A 21823-nucleotide genomic window follows, 5' to 3' on the forward strand; every position below is an offset into this window, starting at 1 on the left:
GGGGAGAAAGTAATTAAGTCCAAATGCAAGGATGACAAGACACTGCAAGGAAAGGATGATGAAAAAGATGACCAAGGAAACTCTGGAATGGGTGGAGGTCATAGTCAAGGTAAAAGATTCTCATCAAGAAATGCTGAAATTGCAAGTCACAGGATAAGTTCTGATACTGGGAAGAGAATAAGTTCTGATACTGGTAAAAGAATAAATTCTGATGAACTTCTAGATCTTGATGAAGAAATGTCAAGACAGTTATTTCTTCAAGAAAATCCAGGAATGGACTTGGAAAGTTTAAAGGAAGAAGAAGCTAGACTTAAATCAAAGAAAGCCACATCTAAATCTGAAGCTTCTGGTAAAAAGTCACTTCCAAAACTGAAAGGTATTGTGATTAAAGAAAAGGCACAAACTGAAGCAACATTTTCTAAATCACAACCAAAGATAGATCCAAGATCCAAGGGTAAAGAAAAGGTTGGTGAACCTGTTAAAGTTTATGTACCTCCTGAAGATGAAGAAATTACTGATGGCAAAGATAATCTTGCTCTGACTTCAAGAAAAGTTCTTAAAATAACCTCTGACATGGCTCAAGTTGTTCAGAGTCAAGAAATTTAAAGTTCTGATATTCAAAAGAAGCAAGTAACCTCTGACACAGCTCAAGTTAACTTGATATCAGAAGGAAGATCAAAAACACTCCTACCAGGATTCACTAAGGCAAAACAAACTCAATCTTTGAAGACTACTGCAAGTCGTTTTGAAGCTAGAGTAGTTACTGGAAAGGAAGCAAGAGATAAAACTGGATTGGGAAGTGCTGATGAAAGAAGAGTACACAACACTACCAATGATCCAACTTCCTTGAGTGAACCAGGTATTGGAGCAACTCCTGAAAGATTGAATCAACTGGAATCTGTACAAATGGTTTACCATACCTACTTGAAGGAACACATCTTGTTGTATTTCATGACAGATGGTAGGGTTTATCATATAAGACAAAATGCCATTCCATTGAAGTATTTTGAAGAATTGGAGCATGTATTATTCTTACTTCAAGTGGATGACAGATTGACAGGGACTGCTGCAAACTATTTGAAAGAACAGATTCAGAGACAAAAAAGACTTTATTCTGTTAAGTCTGACAGCATATATGTTCCAAAGTACAGAAATCACAATGGTGATATTGTTGATATGAAGCCTAATACTGCACAGATCAGAACATATCTTGGTATTAAGGGGCTTGAATTCAATCTAGAGTCTGACAAAGCTTATGTCATAAGACTAGATCAGGAGTTGAGAAAAGCAAAGATTAATGATCTCAGAGCTGCAATATTTCAAACTGGTGAAGATACTGCAGAGCTTAAAGATGTCAAACGGAGAATGATTGATGAACTCAGATATGCTGAGAAATGTTTGTTGAAGAATTATCTCAGAACAACTCCTGACATCAGAGAGATCAGAAAATGATGAAGCCAAGTCGAAGATCTACAACTGCTTAAATTCTGATGGGTATACAGACTAAAGTTGTTATCAGAAGTTGAATTGGTAAAAGCTTTAAGGACTGTAAGTTGTAGTTATCTTGTCTAATTCTCATGCATTTGTACTTAATGTTTTTGACATCATCAAATATCTGTTAAACTTGTATATTTTGCTAATTTACAAGTTGGGGGAGATTGTTAGATATATTTGATAATGTCATGGCTAATATGTTTTATGTTTAGATTTCAGATCTTATTTGAACAGGACAAATCAGTACTTAACTGTTGATCAGTACTTATACTGGAAGTCAGGACTTAAGGGATATCAGTACTTATGTTATCAGGAGATAAGCATCAGGAGATAGATATCAGAACTTAAGTGCTGAAGGATGATCAGATAAGGACAGTAGCTGATTAAAGTTAAGAACTGATTTGTCCTGTTCAAATAAGATCTGAAATCTAAACATAAAACATATTAGCCATGACATTATCAAATATATCTAACATTATAACCTTCTGAGAATCAAACTATAATTTCGAGGTGTTATTGAAATCTGCTCGGGAAGCTCTAGTAACCAAAACAAAGGATTTAAGGAGTACTATCATATTCTTCAAGTTTCAGAACTGCAGAAATCAAGGTTTATTTTCTATATTTTTACTTATTTTCGAATTATTTTGATTAAAATTATGAATTTTTGTTCGGATGATTGTTTGGATGATTTGATGATTGCATGTTGTAGAGCTTTTCTTACTGATGATTTTGATATATTATATGACTGATTTGGAGTTCAAATACATGTTCAAAATTGGGTTTAATTTTCGAATTTCAAAATTAGGGTTTATAACTCGTGTGAATGTTTTTAATTGAAATTTGGGCATTTTTGTTCTAGGGGTTATTAGATGTTTTTGTTGATTGTATCGTGTTCCTTGTTGAATTTGCAATCGATTCATGTATTTTACAGGTTTGCTCGAATCGAAGCAAACAAAGTTCGCCGGAACCGACGAACTTCTCGGCCAACTCCGGGGTTATTAGAACGATTTGATTGTTGGGCTGTGTTCCTGGTGATTAGGAGAAGTGATCTGGAGCTTGTGGAGGTGTGAGGATCCCGGGAACGCCGTCTCCGGCGAGACAGGGCGTTTTCCGGCGACGGGGTTGTAAAATTGCACTTTAGTCCCTGTACTTTTGAAAACGATGAAGTTTGGTCCCTGAACTTTCCAGAATTTACAAAAATAGGATTGTTGTTTATAAATTATTCAAAAATCATATTTTCCATTTATTTTAATCACACATTCTTTTTAATTATTAAAAATTCTAAAAAATATTATTTTAATTCCAAAAATTATTTTTAATTCAAAAAAAATCTGAATTAATTAGTTAATTAATTTTAGTTAATAATTAATTAGTTAATTGGTCAATTAATTTGAAAATGAATTGATTAATTGATTTAATTAATTATTTAATTATATTTAGTTATTTATTTTTGATTTAAAAATTCCGAAAAATAGTTTCGAGCTTTATAATATTATTCTAAATTGTTTTCAAGGCTCGATAATTATTATAAAATTATTTTCAGATTCGGCCAACCAAACCCTGTTTATTGTTTCAAAAATGGTTCAACGACCCGTTTAAATTCCGAAAAATGTTTTAAAATCCATATGAAGTATCTGAAAAATCCTTTTAACATCAAACCATCTTTGAAAAGTATTTTCAATCAAATATCTTACGTTTTATGTGTTATATGTGCATTGATTAACGTGTTAAATGCGTATGTGTACGTTATATGACTGTTTTGATCGTATCTTTAAATCCGTAAATCGGATTTGGGTAAAACGGAGGGTAGATAGAAGCTTATATCGAGTAAAATCATATGAGTTGAGTATTGATAGATACTTATGCTATGTAAGCAGAAGAGGCAAGGCGTAGGAAAGGGAAGTAAGTAGTCGAGGAATAAGAGGTTGTGATTGATACAAGGCAAGTGTTCTGAACTTTCTCGAGATATACTGTGAATAGTTGATAGTTCTTATTTATATTGCAAGTGATCTGAAGCACTGAACCCTAAACCTTGATTCCAGTTATTTATATTGCTGTGTGCCTTGCTCGGGGTTAGTGCGTGACTGATCAACAGCCTAACCTTGGTTTTTAAAATGAAAATCTAATATCCAATTCTAAATCATTATTCATTATTCACTTGATACCTTAACTCATTTCACTTGATCATTATTTATTCTCAGTATTGTCAATGTGACTTGCTGAGCTAGTTAGCTCATTTGTGTGATTTTGTTTATACTCTTTTCTAGTTAAGAAGGAACCGGTTGGTAGCGAGGATCCCCAATCCAGTGCAAGAGCTAGGATTCCAGGTTGATCGGAATAAGCTAGCTAACTGCTTTTGGAATAGTTTAAGTTTGTGTAGTTTGTAATAATATTTAATATTCAGTTGTAAGTTTAAATAGTTGGGATTTGGGCGTTTGTAATATAAATATGTGTGTGTGGCTTGTGTGCATACTTTAACCTGTTGCGATCCGTGGTGGTTGGTAAGTAGGGTCACTGCATATTATTATTATCTTTATTATTGTTATAAGCAGGTTATAAATAAGTTGTGTGTGTGTGTGAATCCCAAACTTCTGACCCGGATTTAGAGGGCGCCACAAGTTTGGTATCAGAGCTACAGGTTATAAGTCACTGACACAAGCCTAAATTGACGGGAATGGGTAGAGAGTTAGGATTAGAAGTAAGGAAGTAGAAATATAGAACATCGAGAGGTTGAGTGCAACAGTATAACAGGTATTAGTATGATTCGCGCTATGGTTCGAGATTCTTATTTTATGATATGATTTCGGATAGCATCTATGACCGACTCTTTCATCCCAGTACCAGCTGACCACTCTGAGCCCTCAGTTGGAGGACCATCTTCAGATCCACGTCATGTTGCTCCGCCAGTGTTGGCTATACTACCCCTAGCTATGTTGCAGCCCGTACCACTGCAGGCCATTCCACCCCCGGGTATGAGGCCACCTATCAGAGGACCCCCACCTGCTGATTTAGATTCTACTGGGCTTTCAGTTGTGGGTGCTCCATTACAGTCTACATTGCATCCTGTTCCTTATTACCGCTATGAGGCTCTTCTTCAGGAACGTGATTCCCCGTTAGCACAGATTCGAGAGCTGCAGCATATAATCAGGACTACAGATGTTGATCGTAGTGTGAGGGAGCTTCGAGAGGAGATCCATGGGACATGCAGGATTCTTGAGGCCAGATTGCATAGAGCTACATTAGCCGACCCTGATGCATTTATGGGATGGGCTAGGGAGCTGATGGAGGACCTCGAGAGGCTAGGCGGACCAGAGTTTTGTTGGAGTTAGAGACAGAAATACAGAGATGAAGATGCTGAGCAATGTTGTTGTGATTGTTTATTATGTACAGTAGTGTGTAGTATATATCCGTAGACTTTTGGGTTGTATTTATAGACTAGATCTGCTGACTAGTGAGTAGGTTTGTTGTACCCTTTTGGTTTTACTTCTGAAGCATTTTTACATTTGTACTACCTAAAATTTTGATCTATATATATCAGTACATTTTCCTTTCCAGCATTATCATTTACATTACTGCACCTATTTTAATCTACTTTACTTATTACACCAGTTGTACCTCTTGTGATACCATGTACCCTAACCCCTTAACTGTTTACATTCTGTAAAGAAGCATGCAATTTACTTAGTTCAACTGTTACAACTGTTTTCAAAAAGAGATATTTCTGTTTTACAAAACTTTTCTTTTATTCAAAGAATTTGATTTAAAGGCTAAATAAGTTGTTTGATTCTTTACAGAAAATGCCTCCCAGAAGAAATAACCATTCCAACACCTAGAATGAAGAAACCAACAACAACAACCAAGATAATACCAACCAGAATGCAAACCCAGGACCTATAGACCCAGCAGTAGCCCAAATTCTTCAGATCTTGGCTCAACAAACAGTTCACCTGACTCAACAGCAACAAAGACAGACCAACCCCCAGGTAACTTTCAAAACTTTTCAGGCGGTGAATCCACCGGAATTCAAGGGTTCCTTAGATCCAATCGAAACGAATGTTTGGTTAAAGGAAATAGAGAAGTCGTTTACTTTAGTTAAGGTAAAGGAAGAATAGAAGGTTGAGTTTGCAAGTTATTATTTGAAGAATGAGGCCACCTACTGGTGGGAAACTGTGAAGACATTGGAAGGTACAGATGCTATTACTTGGGAAAGGTTTAAATAATTATTTTTAGAAAAATATTTTCCCCAGTTTTTTCAGGACCAGATGGAGTTGAAATTTTTGGAGCTAAAGCAAGGAAGTATGTTGGTAGCTGATTATGAAAGTAAGTTTGAGGAATTGTCAAGATTTGTGCCATCATATGTGGATACTGACAGGAAGAAAGCTAAAAGATTTTAGCAAGGTCTAAAGCCATGGATCAGAGGGAAGGTAGCCATATTTGAATTGGATACCTATGCAGGAGTTGTATAGAAGGCCATGATTGCAGAAACAGAGAGCGAGATGTCACAGAAAGAGAAGGAAAGCAAGAAAAGGAAGTTTGAAGGGAACGAAGGACAGTCACAGCCATGGAGGTTTCCAAATTTTAAGAAGGGCAAGTTTCAGCCAGGAAGGAATTCTAATTTCAAGAAGCAGAATGCAGACGACGGAGGTCAAGGCATCCGTCCATCCACTGTGAATAAGCCAAATTAGTTGAGGCTAACTTTTCCAGATTGTCAGGTATGTGGGAAGAAGCACGGTGGAGTTTGTAATAAGTTGAGTGTGGTTTCTTTCAAGTGTAATAAAAAAGGGAACTATTCGAGGGAGTGCCGCAACTAGCCAGCAAGAGAGCAAGTGAGCAAGGATCAGCCTACCCGGAATCCAACAATTAAGGTTCTAGCCATTGGATTTACATGCTTTAAATGTGGGAAGCCAGGATATATAGCCAGGGATTGCAAGACACCAGCCCCAGTCAATAATGCATTGAGGATTATGGGATCTACTCCAGTAGTGAATGAAACTCCAAAGGCTAGAGTTTTTGATATGTCTGTGAAGGACGCTATTCAGGACACTGATTTCGTGGCAGGTACGCTTAATGTGAATTCTTTATGTGCCAAAGTGTTAATAGATTCGGGAGCAACTCGATCTTTTATTTCTCAAGATTTTTTTAGTAAGTTAAATTGTCCAGATGAGTATTTAAATGAAATAATGACTGTGGAATTAGCAAATCAAGAACGTGTATCTGTTAATCAAGTTTTTGGGAATTGTGAAATTGAGATTTCTGGTAATAAGTTCTGTGTGGATTTGATACCATTTAAGCTAGGAGAGTTTGACGCTATCTTAGGAATGGATTGGTTATCTAAGCACGGTGCCCAAATAGACTGTCGTAATAAGAAGGTGATTGTAAAGACGCCAGACGAAATGATAGTAACGTTTAAGGGCCAGAAGCAAGCAAATAAGTTCCTAGCGATGATCCAAGCTAAAAGGTTGCTATGACAAGAATGCGAGCATTTCATTGCATATGTAATTGATAGAAGTCAGGAGCCAGCAAAACTTGAAGATATTCCAGTAGTCAATGAATTTCTAGATGTGTTTCCTGATGAGTTACCAGGACTTCCTCCAGACAGAGAAATTGAGTTTGCAATCGACTTAGCACCTGGAACGGAATCAGTATCCAAGGCCCCGTCCAGAATGACACCCGTCGAAATGAAGAAATTAGCAAAGCAGTTGCAAGAGTTGTTAGAGAAAGGAGTAATCAGACCCAGTGTATCCCCGTGGGGTGCACCGGTATTATTTGTCAAGAAGAAGGATGGGAGCATGAGACTGTGCATCGACTATCGAGAGCTCAACAAGCTTACAATCAAGAACAAGTATCTGTTACCTCGAATTGACGATTTGTTTGACCAGTTGAAAGGAGCCAAATACTTCTCCAAGATTGATTTGAGATCGGGATATCACCAACTAAAGATTAAGCCAGAGGATATATTAAAGACAGCTTTCAGAACAAGGTACGGACATTATGAATTTTTAGTGATGTCTTTTGGATTAACCAATGCCCCGGCAGCATTTATGGACCCGATGAACAGAATTTTCAAGGAATACTTGGACAAGTTTGTTATTGTGTTTATAGATGATATTTTGATTTATTCAAAGACAGAAGAGGAACATGCAGAACATTTGAGGACCGCTTTGGAGATTTTGAGGAAGAAAAAGTTATATGCTAAATTCTCGAAGTGTGAGTTTTGGCTATAGGAAGTTCAGTTCTTAGGACACATAGTCAGTAAAGAAGGGATCAAAGTGGACCCGAAAAAAATTGAAGCTATTACAAATTGGGAAAGGCCGAAAACACCGACAGAAGTAAGAAGTTTCTTGGGATTAGCGGGATATTATCAGTGATTTGTTCAAAATTTCTCGAGGATTGCAACATCATTGACAAAGCTTACACGAAAGCATGAAAAGTTTATATGGAACGACAAATGTGAAGAAAGCTTTCACGAATTGAAGCAAAGATTAATTACATCACCTATTTTATCACTTCCAGATGACCAAGGGAATTTTGTAATCTATAGCGATGCTTCTCATAAAGGACTAGGATGTGTTCTGATGCAACACGATAAGGTTATTGCATATGCGTTAAGGCAACTGAAACCACACGAGCAAAAGTATCCTACTCATGATTTGGAGCTAGCAGCCATAGTATTCGCTTTGAAGATTTGGAGACATTATTTATATGGAGAAAAATGTGAGATTTATACAGATCACAAAAGTTTGAAGTACATATTCAGACAAAAAGAGCTTAACATGATACAAAGAAGATGGTTAGAGTTGATTAAGGATTACGATTGCACGATTAACTACCATCCCGGAAAAGCAAATGTTGTGGCGGTCGCGTTAAGTCGAAAAGAGAAGTTGAATGTGTTATCAGTACCCGAGGAGATATACAAGGAATTTCAGAAATTGGAATTGGAGATCAAAGTTTGCAAGCTTGATGAAGTGAAAGTGTATAGTATGACTTTCCAGCCAGAGTTGTTAGAAAAGATAAGGAAGTGTCAAGAGGAGATAATGGATCAGGACATCAATCGTTTGGTAGGTGAAGAGTTGTGCACACAAAAGGACGATCAAGGTATTCTTAGGTTTTCTTCTAGAATTTGAATTCCACCAGTAACGGAGTTGAAGAATGAAATTTTACAGGAAGCTTATAATTCGAGATATTCAATCCATCCAGGGAGTATAAAGATGTACAGAGATTAAAAGGAAAATTATTGGTGGCCAGATATGAAGAGGGAGATTGCAGAATGGTTAGCAGATGTTATACATGTCGGAGAGTCAAGGTAGAGCACCAGAGACCAAGTGGATTGTTGCAGCCATTAGAGATTCCAGAATGGAAGTGGGAGCAAATTGCCATGGATTTCATAGTCGGATTACCAAGGATAAAAGATAATCACGATGCCATTTAGGTTATAGTGGACAGACTTACCAAGTCAGCTCATTTTCTGCCTATAAATTAAAGATTTTCACTAGACAAGTTGGTCCATATGTACCTGAAAGAGATCGTAGTTCGGCATGGAATTCCTGTGTCTATCGTATCCGATCGAGATCCGAGATTTAATTCGAGATTTTGGAAGAGTTTTCAAGAATGTTTGGGAACGAGTCTGAATATGAGTATGGTCTACCATCCACAGACGGACGGCCAAAGTGAACGAACAATCCAGACAATTGAAGACATGTTACGCGTTTATGCTATTGATTTCAAAGGAAGTTGGGATGAGCATTTACTCTTGGTAGAATTTGCTTACAACAACAGTTATCATGCCAGTATTGGGATGCCACCATATGAAGCTCTTTATGGACGCAGATATCGATCTCCAGTATATTGGGATGAAGTAGGAGAACACAAGATACTTGGGCCTGAATTGGTGCAACAGACAAAGGAAGTTGTTGAAGTTATCCAGAAGAGATTAATAGCAGCACAAGACCGTCAGAGGAAGTATGCAGACCAATCAAGGAAAGATATGGAATACGAAGAAGGAAATCTAGTATTGCTGAAAGTGTCGTCGTGGAAGGGATTGACAAGATTTGGGAAGAAAGGAAAACTGAGCCCTAGATTTGTCGGACCTTTTGAGATTCTAAAGCATGTTGGCAACGTAGCTTATGAGTTGGCGTTACCCCCGCACATGGAGCACATTCACTATGTTTTTCACATATCGATGCTTAAGAAGTATAATCCAGACTCCAGGCCTATAATTGAGTACGAGCCAATAGAACTTCAAGCAGATTTGTCGTATGTAGAGAGTCCGATAGAGATTCTAGAAGAAAGAGAGAAAGTGTTAAGAAATAAAGTGGTAAAGTTAGTAAGAGTATTGTGGAGAAACCCAAAGGTTGAAGAGTCAACCAAGGAGTTAGAAAGTGATATGAGAGAAAAGTACCCACATTTTTTTTCTTAGGAGATTCTGAGGACAAAATCCTTTTAGGGGGGAAGGATGTAATATCTGAGATATATCGTGCAATTATTTTGGTTAATAAATAAATATTACGCATGTTCAGTATGTATTCTGTGAATTATTTGTTAAGTGGTATATGTGTTTGGGTGATTAAAAATAATATAAATTGAGTATTTTAAATTTTATATGTCCAAAATAAAATATAGATAATTGTCAGATCTTTCTATTTATTTTTATATTGATTTATGATTTTATAGAAAATTTATGGATTTAATAAATTCTTTTTCCGAGTATTTTTTTTAAATCATATAATATAATCGGGAACCAACCGACTTCACCCGTTTTTAGGTTTTTATAGCCCGAAACTCTTCCGAGAACTTCTTCCTAACCTAATTGCAATATTCCGAGCATTTTCCATGTTTTAAATTTTTCGATGCGGCGTACGGTTTGTCCTGTGCGGGTCCCGGCGTAATATTTTTGATACAAAATTTATTTCGGTAAATCAATAAAACTCGTTTTTTTGTTAAACGGGATTTTTTTATTAAACTATTATAATTATCACCTCGAAATACGTGTAACCAGGCGCTGAGACCAAGACCGTAGTACAAATTGTACAGATTTGGATAATTATCCCGAAACCGGTACCGTTTTGGATCTGTTTTTATAAATAAACGTACTATTTTACATCCGGTATGATCCAACGGGGTACCAATATTCCGTAAATATAAATAGCCCTTACCGTATTTTATTTTGTACAGAAAATTATTTACATCCAGTAATTATATAATTTTACAGAGAAAAACCCTAATTTCTTATAACCTTCTAGGAATCAAACTTTAATTTCGAGGTGTTATTGAAATCTGCTTGGGAAGCTCTAGTAACCAAAACAAAGGATTTAAGAGTACTATCAGATTCTTCAAGTTCCAAAACTGTGTGCCTTGCTCGGGGTTAGTGCATGACTGATCAACAGCCTAACCTTGGTTTTTAAAATGAAAATCTAATATCCAATTCTAAATCATTATTCATTGTTCACTTGATACCTTAACTCATTTCACTTGATCATTATTTATTCTCAGTATTGTCAATGTGACTTGCTGAGCTAGTTAGCTCATTTGTGCGATTTTGTTTGTACTCTTTTCTAGTTAAGAAGGAACTGGTTGGTAGCGAGGATCCCCAATCCAGTGCGAGAGCTAGGATTTCAGGTTAAGTTTAAATAGTTGAGATTTGGGCGTTTGTAATATAAGTGTGTGTGTGGCTTGTGTGCATACTTTAACCTGTTGCGATCCGCGGTAGTTGGTAAGTAGGGTCACTGCATATTATTATTATCTTTAATATTGTTATAAGCAGGTTATAAATAAGGTGTGTGTGTGTGAACCCCAAACTTCTGACCCGGGTTTGGAGGGTGCCACAACTAAGACTCCCCAAGGTTTAACCATCAAGAAGAAAATATTCCAAGCTTTTAATAAAGGTATAAAACCTTACCCAAACTTTGTTTAAGGTTTAAGTTTCAAGAAGATTAAGGATCTTAGTTGTAAACCTAGTTTTGATGATTATTTTGATATTTTCTTGATGTTTAGTTAGTTAGTTATTAAGGTTGATGTTGAGGCCTCAAGAACATGATGTTATTAAGAGGATTAAGTGTTAAAATGATGGTATGGGGATGGTTGATGGTTGTTTAATGATTTAGAGCGAAAATGAAACCCGAGTCGCGAGCGTAACGACGTTAAAATGAGATAAACGTAACCATAAGTTTTTCTGAAGAAATATAGAATTTATAAAATATGATTTATTTGAAATTAATACTTAAAAATGATAGAGTTTGTTGTTAGGATCGTTTAGGTGCTTGAATCGCTTGAATTCGAATTACGGTTCAAAAGTTAAGTCCGTCTTAATGAAAACGATTTACGCGATAAAAACTGCTACAAATTACGAATTTTGGAAATAGAAATGATCGACTTAAAAATATTTAAAAATAATGAAATTTTTACAGAGAGTAAGAAATGGAGTTTATTAATAGCAATAAATATTTCAAGTGAAAATATGGATTTTTCAATTTTATAAAAATGTCGGAGCCGAAATCGCGCGAATAGAAACCCTTAAGAATCGAGAGTATAGCCAAGGGACAAAATGTAAAGGACATTAACGGACATAAGGGATTTCGAAAAGAAAGCGAATATGACACGTACTTGTGCTTATTGGAATAATGAGAGTAAAGGGAGTCACGTAAAGGAATAGTAAGTATCACATATGTACAAGTAACGATTAATACGAACAGAATATAACGGAACGATAAATTGTTTATGATTATAGATTTCCGGGCGGACCCTAGAGCACCCTCCACCTCAAAACACCCAGGCAAGTTCATGAACCCTTTTCTACATAATGTTGTGTTGTGAAGATTGTTTTTCTATTTTCATACAAATACCATGTTCGCCATGACAGTAAAAATATAAGTTTTACGTATCAAATAACAATCGAGATTACGATGAATATATCGTAGAATATTTTAACGCTATAGTAGAGAATGAGGTATAAGTTATAAGACCGAGAGTCGGTCAGTTTTCATAAAGTATAAACCCGGTAAATCATCCCGGAGACGTTTTGGATGATTAAAATTCCGTATCTATATTATTCCAAGGGACTTAATGTCCTCTTACGATTTATTAAATACCTCGAATTTTATTTAAAAACAATTTCTAAAGATCGTATTCCTTCAACTCTATTTAATTACCCGAGCAATGAATATTATTTCAGGTATTCATTTAAAAAGCGAGAAGTATTCTCCAACGTTTATTTTATTTTAAAACCAATTATTTTATATTATTAAAGATTAATTTAATTCTCTAAACATAAATTAGTTAAGGAATATAATTTTAATTATTCTTCTAAAATATAATTATTTGAGGTTTAATTATTTAATAAATATTATTATTTATTAAATAATTATTAAATGATTTAATATCATTTAAAAATCATAAAACCTATTTTAAAATATTTTTTGAGTTTCAGAAAATCATACTAATACTTTCAGATCGTCGAAGAATATTATCTCGACATACTCTAAATAATTTGACTATAGTTTCAAAAGAAACTCCCCCTTAAATACTTAACTGTTGACAACGGTCAACGCACATTATCTTAGTGATTCCTCCAAAAATTCTCGGAAGTACATATAAATATATATATAATCGAGATGAGTTGTGCCTATCAACAAGCAAAACGCTTGGAGAACTTCGATGTGGTTCGAGTTCTCGAGATATGATAGGATTCTTCTAAGGACAAGGAGGGATAGACCCTAGTACTATGAGTACTAGGGAGAATACCAAAAGTACCACATGAGAAGGTACTCTGTGTACTCAGGAACCTGTGAAAAGATACCGCAGGTGAAAGTACTTTGTGTACTCAGAAACTTGTGAAGTGTGTGCATACCCGTAATGGGACACATAGCCCGAATGCGGCCAGGGTGATAACCGGGAGTAGGGAAGTCGTCCTTCTACTAGTAGAAAATGTTACATATTTCAGTATTATGACTTATCATCGTATGCGGTGGCTCCGGTAAATGTCCTATTCTTCCAATTGGAATTGAGATGCAATAACGTAACACAAGCCTAGGTATTGGGTTTACCGTTAAGGTATTTATAGACTAATAAGTCAATCAGTGAATTATTTTGAAAAGAGGTGTGTATCACCAAGAAAAACTTTTTTAAATAAACATATATACCATCTACGGAATCAAATATGAATTTCCTATACAGTCTTTTTATATTGTACTTTATTATGTCAGGCATTATAGCTCACACTTGTTTTTCCTAAAATGACACAACACGACAGTGAATCAAGATTCCTATCATGAAACTCACGTCCAGGAAACGGGTAGGAAATGGCCAGCTGTTCCGTAGGATGTTCGGCGCAGTACCCCAGGTAGACCGTATAAGGTGGATTGGTTTTCAGTTATTTTTAGTCCGACTTATTTACAAGTATGACTTATGTAAGGTAATACTGAAGAAACGTATATTTGGATGCTGGTCTAACCTTAAATAAAGGTTACACCCATGGTAAGACTTAATCATTTTTGGTCTGTAATAATTATCACTTTGTAAATCTGATGAACTCTAGTAATGAATTGTTCATTTCCAAGACAATAACCTATAAGTGTGTGTGTGTGTGTGTGTTGATAAGTGTGTGGTCATAAAGTTGTGAGTATATATATATAGTTATACGAGATAAGTGTTAAACATGATTCAAGGTGACATGGCCTCCTAGATCCCTGACCCCGGATTTTGGGGCGCCACACTCAGGGCGCGTCCTATAAACTCACTCAAATCATTGAGGATTTGAAGGCGCGTTCGCTGAAACTAAACTTTCGACATACTAGGAAGATCATTGTACTTTATTTGCTTCATTCTAAATCATGTTTGTAATGTCGAGTAAGATGACATGGATATTTCAATGAAGGCGCGCCTGAAGAGAGATAGCCTTGGAGAGTTTACGTATAATTGTTGAGGATATAACATTACATCCTTAAATGGAGGAGCTCATTCATGTTTTGGGGCCTCACCTTTACATTCAAGGGGTGCATCATAGGATTCATGGTACCTCTATTTTGATGGCTTCTTTTCTTCTGAAGTTCCATTATTAAAATTCTCCTTGTAGTCAATAAAGTTCACCTCACCATCAATATTATTTTGAGGGCGCCCCTGAGGAAATGGCATATCTTGAGAGACAAGGAATTGGTTCCAATTGAGCCATTATTCAAGTATTGACTATAAATAATCTGCTCATCAAGACATATTCATTGAAAACTTCCATAGGCTTTCTCTTGTGAGGGCGTGCCCTGGGAGAGCAATTATCCACTATATGTCTCACATGAAGAGGGTGTGCCTTAATAGATTGTGACGCAACACTTGGTAACTCATAAGATTTTTTCGGATAAGATTTCTTACCTACAAGAAACACGATTAATATGGAACTTGGAATTTTACCTGGAGGACGCGTCCTAGAGGGACGGATGTATCCAGTCGGTGAATTCTCCTGAAATTTGTTGAAAGTCGTCAATTTCTTAATCAAGGCGTGTCCTAAGAGTTTATGGGGATTTCCTCCATGCCAAGTCTCTTTCATAATATTTTTCCTGCACAAGTCCCAAAAACAAGTAATGAAAAATACAATAAAACTAATTGAGTGTTACCTTGATGGATTGTCTTAAAGGCGATGATTAGCTCCTGGTAATAATGCCTTCTTTTTAGAATGTTCTCCTCTTGATCGTCCTCATATTTGCCCCTGGTTAAGTCCTCTGAATTGAATAGTGTTCTCAAATCTTCTAAATCAGGATTCTTCAGTCTTCTTGTTGGAATAAGATTCTCCAATCTTCAAAATGGAATAGGATTCTTCAATCCGCTAATTAGAATAGGATTCTCCAATCTTCTATATTGAATAGGATTCTTCCATCTTCTAGTTATCATAGGATTCTAAAATATTCTATACCAAATAGGTTTCTCCCAATATTCTAAACCAAATAGGTTTCTTGCAATCTTCTAAACCGAATAGGATTTTTTTGGTAAAAATTTGTAGCTGTTGTTTTCATCTGTTTGCGGGCTGTTCAACTTAGATTCTCGCAACCATATCATCTATAAATTAAAGAGAATTCAATAAGATTCACGTAGGCTATAAGATCGTCCAAATCTGATATACGGAAATCGAGATAAGGCCCAAACAGTGTAAGAAAATCGCTTAACCCACCAAATCCGAGTTTTGCATCCAACTTCTGAGCGCGACCCTACTCCCGAGCTGGAGGACCCACCTATTGATGACTCAGATGATGACCTACCGAGGATCCCCCAGAGGAGAAGACTGGCTTCCTACCCCTATAGCTGATGATGTTGAGGTTCCCCAGGGCGATGACGTAGACTGGACAGACATAGAGATGTACCCTCTCTCGACAGTTCACCCTCCCACACCTCACTTAGGGATACTGAGCCCTTTGCCCTATGCTGATGAGGACGAGGATGACGAGATGGAGGCATAGACTTATGAGATTCATGACATATCCTTCAGTGACCCGGACTCACCCCTACTACCCCCAGCGACCATACATGTAGCCGTGCATGACTAGATAGTGGCTTAGCTAAATGCTGAGATCCCCGCGGTATCTTCCCGTATTATGGAGCTACGACAGGCACTGACCGCCGAGAGAGCTATCAGGCTAGGCTACCCCGGGAACTTCAGAGCTGCTACCCCGGCTATAGCTCGCCCGGAGATTGATGGGATTGAGCTCCGTACTCGAGTGCAGATGAGGATGACGACGATGGGGGGATACATTCCAGTAGTTGATGCTGAGATGATGCTAGCGAAAGTGATGAGGAGGGTTCTAGACCTCGCGCGCAGTGACTCAGACTGAGATACCAGTGACCACATATGGACCTTGTAAAGGGTTGGGTGACTTGTCACCAATTTTGTTAGGATAGGTAGTAGTAGATAGCATTCATAGCCCTTCATGGTACCCGATGTATGTATTTGTTATTCAGTATTTAGGATTATGTAGTTGATGTATTATAATCAGGAACACGTATGGATTTAGATGGTTGTTATTACCCTATTGTATATTATCTGGAAGTTATTAAGAAATCATCTTATCTTGTTATTACACCTTGATAGAAACATGCTAAATATTTAAATATGTGCTTACCTATAAATGAATTAATCCAAATGTAATATATATATATATGCAACTGTATTAACATCATTTCAATTATCAGAATGATGCCACCCCGTAGAAGAAGAACCAGGGCACAGCCCGTGGAGTCTGTTAACCAACAGCAAAATGAACCTGGCCATATAGTGAATGAGGAAAGTGAAGAGGACCTAGAGTTTAATGAATTTGATGAAGAAGGATATATAGAAGAAGAAACTGAGGATACACATCAGGGGGAAACCCCGTGAATGAAATTAGGGAACTTTTAAGGGTAAATATGAACCAACAGACCCTTCCACCATAGCCACATGTTGTCCAATAAACTGCTGCTACTACCTTCAGGGAGTTCAATTCTCTCAAACCCCCGGAGCTTCTAGGATCTTCCAACCCTGTTGAGGCACGGGTCTGGCTTAATGAAATAGAGAAGTCCTTCAAGATACTAGGTGTTAAAGAATGACACAAGACCATCTTCGCCTCTTACATGTTGAAAGGGGAAGCTAACTACTGGTAGGAGTCCAAGCGTAACATTGAGAATAATGATGTAATCCCATGGGATAGGTTTACACGGTTGCTCTTAGACAAGTATTTCCCTGGGTTTATGGAGACTCAGATGGAGATCAAGTTTCTAGAGCTGAAACAGGATAGAATGACGGTGGCGGAGTACGAGGCCAAGTTTAATGAGCTGTCACGATTTATACCAGAGTTCATGAATACTGAAGAGAAGAAGGCAAGGTTTCACCTTGGTCTGAAATAGTGGATCCAGAATCGAGTAGCAGTACTAGAGCTGACAGACTATGCCACGTTAGTGTAGAAGGCCTCGATTGTTGAAGCAGGTAGTGATCAGAGTTTGAAGGAGAAGGAAAGTAGGAAAAGGAAGATAGGAAGTCATGGAGGAGGAGGAACCGGGAATAGGAGCCTTCTGAGCAGGTTTGACAGGGTGTCCCAACTTGTGAGAGGCTCGGATTTAGAAAGGCCCCAAGTGAGAGCGTGGGTCAGGGTGGCGGAAAATATAGGGAGACGTTTCACAGCCAACCCCGTGCCCCTATACCAGAGTGCTGAACATGCAGAAAAAGATACCTCAGAGTGTGTGTCCAGGCGAGAGCCCCTCTAAAATTTTACAATTGCAACCAAATAGGACACCTCGCCAACAACTGTAACCGACCCAACATGACGTGTTTTCAGTGTGGGAAAGCAGGGCACATGAGGAAGGATTGCCCGACACTAAGGTCTACGGCCTCAGTAATGAGCAGAGCCTCTTCTAATCGGCCCCCAGCTGCTAGGAGTTTCAACATGACCATTAAGGACGCTGTCCGGAACACTGATATGATAGAAGGTACCCTTTTGTTAAATTCCGAACGTGCAAATGTTTTATTTGATTCCGGAGCAACCAAGTCATTTATATATCGAAATTTTGCTAAGAAGTTAAATATGAATTTTGTACCTTTACTTGAGGTATTACAAGTAGAAATAGCGAACCAAGAAATCATTTTTTTAATCAAGTACACCCTATGGGAAATTTGTATAAGGGAAATTTTTTGAGGTTGACTTAATCCCATTTACGTTAGGAGAATTCGATGTGATCCTAGGAATGGACTGGTTATCCAGTAATGGAGCGCATATAGATTGTGAGAGAATGAAGATAAGGATAAGAGTGCAAGATGGGAAGGAGATAGTATTTAAAGGTCAACGACACACCCATAAATTTCTAACCATGATTTGGGCTAAGAGATCGTTAAAGAAACGCAATGAGGCCTACTTAGCTTATGTGATGGATACTAAGAAGGAAGTTCCCAATATACATGACATATCCGTAGTAAACGAATTTGAGGACGTGTTTCCGGAGAACTTACCAGGGTTACCACCCGACGGAGAAATAGAATTCACTATAGAATTAGCACCAGGGACGACACCAGTGTCTAAGGCCCCCTATAGATTGGCCACAATTGAGATGAAGGAACTAGATTCTCAACTGCAAGAATTGTTAGACAATGGGATGATAAGACCAAGTGTGTCACCATGGGGTGCACCGGTGCTGTTTATAAAGAAGAAGGATGGTAGTATGAGATTATTCATAGACTATCAAGATTTGAACAAACTGACCATCAAGAATAACTACCCTTTCCCTAGGATTGATGACCTATTGGACCAGCTTAAAGGTGTTGTGCCCATTTCCAAAATAGATTAAAGTACATGATATCACCAATTGAAAATCAAGATTGAAGATGTATCAAAGACTGCCTTTGGCACTAGGTATGGACACTATGAGTTCTTAGTCATGTCATTCGGGTTAACCAACGCACCCGCAACCTTTATGAATTTGATGAACAGAGTGTTCAAGAAGTACCGAGATATATGCGTGATAGTTGATAAGTGGATTTTATATCTACTTGGAATGCTTCATTACAGGCTTCAGTTGGTGTTTTGTACTCAAGTATGTGGTATTATTTATGTGTTTTTATGTTTTTGCATTACAGGCATTAGTTGGATGAAGAAAGAAGCTTTTTAAGGAAATATGCTGAAAAGAGGTCATATTCTAAAGTAAAAACCATTCTCAAGTTGAAGAGCATCTTTATAGCTTCGCGTGGATGGTTGAATCATCGAATTCTGAAGAACAAAACTCAAACTACAACAAAAAGGAGAAATTGAAGCTAAGTGCAGAGGCACAGCGTGCCCGCGCGGAGAGGCGGGGCGGCCGCGCCAGGTGGGCAGAGAGTGTGCGCGCCCACACGGGAAGCGGGGCGGCCGCGCTGGTTGCTTGGGCCAGAATTCTGTTTTGAGTACGATTTTGAGAGTTTGAAAGCCCAGGTCGTCCAGAAGCCTATATAAATCAATACAAAGATGTTTTTAATAAGAATGAGCCAAGGGAGAACATTGAGAAGACCTAGAGAACACAAGAAGACTACGGAGAAGAAGACTTTTATATTCTTTATCATGTTTTCATTGGAACCCATGGTGGCGATGAGTTCGATTATGAACTAATCGTTGTCATGGGGTTCTAATGGATTTATCTATGTATTTCAATAGTTAATTGTTCTAATTCTTTAGTGTGTAGTGATTTATGATTTCCTAGTTTGGTTGTGATTATTCGTCTTTGATGCATAGCTAACATCTAAGATTGTTTGTTAATCTCTATTGAAGTGACAGTAAATATAGAGGTTTAGAACTTGCCATGCTAGCATAGGTTTATCTATGAATTGACATGCATAATTTGTGGGTAATTTTAACCATCTTATTCACCCTATGTAATCACGATAGATAACTTGATCTTAAACCATTATGTTTTCAATCTTTATAGATATATAGGGACTAAGCATAATTGGTGTCTACTATCTCCTATCTTAATTATGGATGCTTAGTAGTTGAGTATACGTACAACGAAAGTTGGCGTATACTAATTTCGTGTTATCTGATTAGTTGTCATCACCATCACATGTCAGGGTTAAAGAACATAACTTTGAATAAAGTATTTAATGAAGTTAGAATCCGATGTTTATTCTCATATAAGTAATTCAATCGTAACTCTCTTAGTTAATCCTATTTAGTATAATCTCTGAGTTAAATCAAAACTCAAGTTGTTACTTATCTTAGGATTGAACGATAACCATACATTATTGCATGGGTGCATAATCTGAAATTAACTTAAACCAGTCCATGTGGGACGAACTTGACTTATATCTTATACTACTTGTGATCGCGTACGCTTGCATGTATTTTTGTATTTGAATTACAGCGAACAAGTTTTTGGCACCGCTGCCGGGAACATCAATGTTAAATTTAGTTTATGTGCTTGACATCAGTGGTCGTTAAAGTTCACTGACTCAGATATTTTACTTACTTGTTTACTTTGTTTGTGTTTCAGGTACTCTAGAGAGCGTGTATGCGAACGCGTTCTCAATCTCGTAAGGAAACACTAGGCGAAGTTGAAGAAGTGGAAAACGAAGTTTTTGAAGAAGAGGAAAAAGTTGAAGAAGAAGTTTTTATTGTAATGGGGTAAGCAGCAAATCCGAAAGCTTTGATGGATTATTCTCAACTAAAGATCAATGATATTCAGTCTAGCATTGTTAGACCAGCCATTGCGGCTAATACTTTTGAAATCAAGTCTAGCACAATTCAAATGGTGCAGAATTCAGTCCAGTTTGGGGGTTCTCCAACGGAAAATCCCAATATGCACATTAGAAATTTCATTGAGATCTGCGACACCTTCAAGTTCAACAATGTTTCTGAAGATGCTGTAAAGCTGAGGCTTTTCCCATTCTCTCTGAGGGATAAAGCTAAGTGTTGGTTGCATTCTCTACCAGCAGGTTCTATCACTACTTGGGAGGATCTTGCTCAGAAGTTTCTTACTAAATTCTTCCCTATGGCGAAGACAGCTACAATTAGGAATGCTCTTACTTAATTTGCGCAAGAATCAGAAGAATCTTTATGTGAAGTTTGGGAGCGATACAAGGAGATTCTTAGGAACTGTCCTCATCATAGAATGCCTGATTGGATGATCATCAATTGCTTTTATAATGGGTTGGGAGCGCAGTCCAGACCCATGCTTGATGCAGCATCAGGTGGAGCCTTATGGGCTAAGAGCTATATGAAGCTTATGAGCTAATTGAATTGATGGCTGCTAATGAATACCAGAACCTGACTCAGAGACTACCTCAAGGAAAGGTAACAGGAATTCTGGAGGTGGATACAGCTACGGCTATAGCTGCTCAGCTAAAGGCGTTAACGATGAAAGTGGATTCTTTGGCTAATTATGGAGTTAATCAGATCACTAGTGTCTGTGAGCTTTGTGCAGGTACGCACGAAACAGAGCAGTGTGCTATATCTAGTGAGTCAGCTCAGTTTGTGAGCAACTTTCAGAGGTCACAGCAATCAGTTCCTGCCACTTATCATCCTAATAGCCTTAATCATCCAAACTTCAGTTGGACCAATAATCAGGGTGGTGTGCAACAACCTTATCATCAGTTTGGAGCAAAGTAATTCAACCCTCCTGGGTTTCAACAACAATATGCACCAAGACAATAACTCCAACTTCAACAACAACTACATGGAAGTGCTGGTCAATCTACTAATAAAAAGTCTGAATTGGAGGAGTTGAGGCTTATGCGCAAAAACCAAGCAGTTTTCATCAAGACTCTGGAAAATCAAATAGGAAAAATTGCCAATGCTTTGTTGAACCATGAACCAGGGACTCTTCCTAGTGATACAGAAGCTAATCCAGGAAAGAGGGAAGT

At 37.5% G+C, this 21823-nt stretch overlaps 1 non-coding gene across 1 annotated transcript; it reads right to left on the minus strand.

Annotated features, from left to right (window-relative positions):
* Positions 1–20967: 20967 nt before the first annotated feature.
* Positions 20968–21074, minus strand: LOC141681904 (small nucleolar RNA R71). Its single transcript, XR_012559328.1, has one exon. It is a non-coding gene; the product is annotated as a small nucleolar RNA R71 (small nucleolar RNA).
* Between the last annotated feature and the right edge of the window lie 749 nt (positions 21075–21823).

This window comes from Apium graveolens, chromosome 1 (genome assembly GCF_009905375.1).
Source record: "Apium graveolens cultivar Ventura chromosome 1, ASM990537v1, whole genome shotgun sequence".
NCBI lineage: Eukaryota > Viridiplantae > Streptophyta > Magnoliopsida > Apiales > Apiaceae > Apium > Apium graveolens.